Source organism: Bidens hawaiensis, unplaced genomic scaffold (assembly GCF_021521415.1).
Source record: "Bidens hawaiensis isolate Kalapana, Puna unplaced genomic scaffold, B.hawaiensis_p1.1 tig00005453_1, whole genome shotgun sequence".
NCBI lineage: Eukaryota > Viridiplantae > Streptophyta > Magnoliopsida > Asterales > Asteraceae > Bidens > Bidens hawaiensis.
The window spans coordinates 897,202-901,596 of NW_027491347.1; the positions used below are offsets into that span (position 1 = coordinate 897,202).

The window sequence follows — 4,395 nt, forward strand, 5'->3', positions numbered from 1 at the left end:
TTAATCCTTCTGTTTTGACTTGTGATTGATAATTTAGCTTCAACTAACCCACATATTAGTTGCAATTATCGAGGTTGTTGATGAGCGAGTAAACGTTAATGATGTATTAGACTTTCTAACACATGGTCAAAAATATGTTTGAGTGAGATACTTTTAAAATCATATAAGAGATAAAGATGAAATCTTTTTAGAAAGTAAGTCCATTTCCAAAATTCCCTTAAAACATAAAGTACAAAGTTGGTTATCAAACTTATATCTTGACATTAAAGTTCCTAAATGAATTCTCACCAATACGGTGACCTGCCCACAACATGTATATTTGCACTTAAAACGTAACATGATAGATTCGATGTCCGTTGCAAACGAGGCAAGTGTACATCTCCACTCTGGGTATTTTGTACAGAATGTGACACGTCTTGTCTCTCTAAAGTGGCCATTAATTTGGTTTCTATCTCTACAGTCTATTCCACAAATCAATATCACCAATTTGCCCACCAAGTCTAATAATTCACTTGCCGTTGTCCTTAAAAGTTAAAATATCCGTCATTCCAAACACTTGAACAATTAAAATGGAACCAGTGAAAGATGAAGAATCCATGGGGATGTCAAAGCAAAAGAAGCTTAGTGGGATTAAAACCTTACCCTTTATCCTCGGTATGTGTGCTCAAATTAACCTTCTAATGATTTTATAAATTTCATCAAGTTCATAGTCATAGATTTTCACCAAGTTCAAATAATATAATGATTTTGGCAGTTAATTTTGTGTTACAAAATACTGATTTGATTAGTTTTTCTTTTGTAACTGTCTCTGTATTCTAAAAATGTTAATGACCATAGTAATTATTTAATTTAATTGTACTTTTATGATTTATCTCAGGTTTATATATAATTATCCTAACTCAAGTTTTCTAAAATGGTTTCAAACCTTCTAGTTAACATTTTGAAAAATTTACAGCTAATGAGATATGTGACAAATTCGCTGCCACTGGATTCCACTCCAATCTGATAACATACTTAACGATGCAACTTAACATGCCACTAGTGAAGGCATCCAACACCCTCACCAACTTCACTGGCGTTGCTAGTCTTACGCCTATTATCGGTGCATTCGTTGCCGATTCTTTTGCAGGTCGCTACTGGACCATCGTCGCCGCCTTACTCATTTACGAACTGGTTCACTTCTCTCAACATTAACCACCAACTTATATAGAGGGAGGTTTATTAGAAACCACAAAAGAATGGGGAACAGGAAAAAAAATGAGTTTTACGTATTAAAACTCATTTTTACATGTAAACTACTCTTTTTTTGGCATAATTATTTTTGAAGCTTTCGCATATAAACACCAGCGCTAGGCGTTGTAACAAAGAAAACTCATTTTTGTTAAAAAAAATAAATAAGAAGTTCTTTTACCTTTTATTTTTTTTAAGATACAGTTTCTACATGTTTTTATATGAAAAACCCCGAAAAAAAAAACTATGTAAAAATGATTGTTTTACGTGTAAAAATGATTTTTTATGAGTTTTTACATGTAAAACACATGGTCCTTCGGTCCCCCACTTTGTTATGGTTCTCCAATGAACATGTCACTTATGTGGATTATTAGTTAACATTCATCTGGATTAACTTAGGGCATGATCGTCATCACAATAACAGCAATCTTGCCACAATTTCGGCCACCACAATGTCCCTCACAACTCAACTGCAAAGAAGCATCACATTCTCAATTATCAGTGCTTTATATTTCGCTTATGTTGACATCAATCGGGTTAGGAGGCATACGCCCGTGTGTTGTTGCATTTGCTGCGGACCAACTTGATATTTCAAAAGCAAAAAAACAAGCAAAAGGGTGGAATTTCTTTAATTGGTACTATGTTTTATTGTCACTAGCAAGTTTATCCGCACTAACAATAGTTGTGTATGTCCAAGACCGGGTGAGTTGGGGTTGGGGTCTCGGGATCCCGACCATTGCAATGGTGGTTGCGTTTGTTGTGTTTTTGGTTGGGTCTCCGCTTTATCAGAAAGCAAAACCCGAAGGAAGCCCGTTCGTTAGAGTTGTTCAAGTGATTGTTGCTGCCATCAAGAAGCGGAGTGTTTTGGTACCAATAGATGATAAACTTCTTTACGAGAATAAAGATCTTGACGCGGGTATTTCTAAGGATGGACGGCTTTTTCATACTAATCAATTGAGGTAATTAATGAGCATATGTCAAAACTTTAGTTAAAGTAATTCGGTTACATTATATTAAGACGAATGTTTGTGTTTATGAAGATGGTTTGATAGGGCTGCCATTATAACCCAAAACGATAACAAGGATCTTGCTACAAACTCACCAAAACTATGGCGAATTGCTACGGTGCATAGAGTTGAAGAACTAAAGTCCATCATTCGACTATTACCGTTTGTGTCAACAGGAATATTATTTGTAATGGCGTATTCACACCAAAGTAGCTTCACCATCATGCAAGCCCGAACCATGGACCGTCACCTAACCAAGACTAGCTCATTTGAAATACCCCCGGCTAGCATGGCTATTTTTGATGTCTGTCATCATTACCATCACGTTATACGACCGTTTATTTGTCCCTTTTGCATCTCGCTACACAAAGAACCCATCAGGGATCACTTGTTTACAGCGTATGGGCATCGGGTTCACTATAAACATATGTGCAACATTTGTGGGGTCCTTCGTGGAGATGAAAAGAAAACATGTGGCACGAGATCATAACCTAATCGACCAACCGACTCACATAATACCCATAAGTGTGTTTTGGTTGGTTCCTCAGTATTCACTTCATGGTATAGCTCAAGGGTTCTATCAAGTGGGGAAGTTAGAGTTTCTTTATGACCAGTCACCCGAAAGTATGAAAAGCACGGCGATGGCTTTATATTGGACTGTGATCGCACTAGGACAGTATGCGGGGACATTAATGGTGACATTGGTCCATAAGTATAGTGCGGATAAAAATGGGAGAAATTGGCTGCCAGATAGAAATATTAATAAAGGTAGATTGGAATACTACTACATGCTTGTAACCGGGATACAAGTAGTAAACCTTGTGTATTATTTCATATGTGCCTGGTACTATACCTATAAGCCCATAGAAGAGGTGACAAAATGCAATGAAGAGGGTGGTCTAGAGTTGGTTGTAGATAACAGTACATAGTAATTTTTGTAATCCGATGTCTAGATGTGAAATATTTTTAGCTTTCAAAAGTAAAATCTAAACTTTTATCATCAGTTATCTAGATGTCTAGATTTCCGTATGTTCCAGCATTTCGCTCATTATTATTATTATTATTATTATTATTATTTTCTGTGCCATCATTTTTATGTCGTTCAATCTTAATTCGTGTACAAATTTCATCAACTTCATATGAATTTTAGGTAATCATTATTAGACTTTTTCGGTGGTGATCTTGGTACGATCCTGGACTCTAGCCCACTACCACAACAGGCCCAAGACCCCACGCAGAAGCTAGCAGCCAGTGAACGTGGGTTGATAACTGCTAAGTAGGTTTACAAGTACGGTGGAGTACTAGTCACCTATTGACCTGTTCCTTTCGTCATTTTCCCTTTTTCCCATGTTCCTAATAAAGTGCATGTAGCATAGGGTTTATATACTACAAAGTGCATGTTCCTAAGGTTCTTTCTTGTGAGTATCTTTGGGGGGCAACATGAGGGGCTTCGAAGCTCCAAACACCGCGCCGGGTAACCTTTGGACCTTCGTAGCCCCGTTTCCAACGTGACGATAATGTGGAGGGGAGACGAAACCCCTCTACAACTAGGGTTGTCCAAACCGCTCGTCGCTCGACGCCCGTTCGTCGCTCGCTCGAAAATCGCTCGAAAAATGCTCGTTCGATTTCCGCTCGATTTGGAAATGAGCCGATCGGATCAGCTCGATTTGAAAACAAACCAAGCACGAGCAAAGCTTCGCTCGGTTCGGTTTGGTTTGTTTTGCTCGAATTATTTTTATAGTTTAAAATTTATATATAATATGTATTTATACAAAAATATACAAAATTTTAAGGATTTTTTAATTTCCTACTTTTGTGTTGATATCAAAGTTTAATTTTAAACCGTAGCCACTTGTTCAATACTTTCAAAATTCCACTTTTCCATAAATGTTCCTGCCATTCTGTCGTTCAGTACTTCGATTATACCTTTAAAAAACTAGCTACTAGTTCTCATCACACTTGATACACGAACTATTTTTTTTATTGTTAGGAGAAAATATCGACTTCGACTAGGTATATTCGCTGAACTTACTATGTATGTTTTATTGCTAACTTTGAGTTTTTGACATTTTAGAGTTGGAAATCTATACATTTTTTTAGTTGAAAGTTTTGAATTAATGATATTTTGGAGTTTTAGAATTTTAAAATTGAAAATTTT

The 4,395-nt window shown here is 36.5% G+C and overlaps 1 pseudogene across 1 annotated transcript; it reads left to right on the forward strand.

The window, feature by feature from the left end:
- The first annotated feature begins 542 nt into the window (after nucleotides 1–542).
- LOC143629697 (protein NRT1/ PTR FAMILY 3.1-like) lies at nucleotides 543–3,242 on the forward strand (annotated as a pseudogene). The gene is made up of 4 exons (XR_013153013.1): nucleotides 543–654; nucleotides 956–1,173; nucleotides 1,630–2,189; nucleotides 2,271–3,242. The product of XR_013153013.1 is annotated as a protein NRT1/ PTR FAMILY 3.1-like (transcript).
- Nucleotides 3,243–4,395: the final 1,153 nt, after the last annotated feature.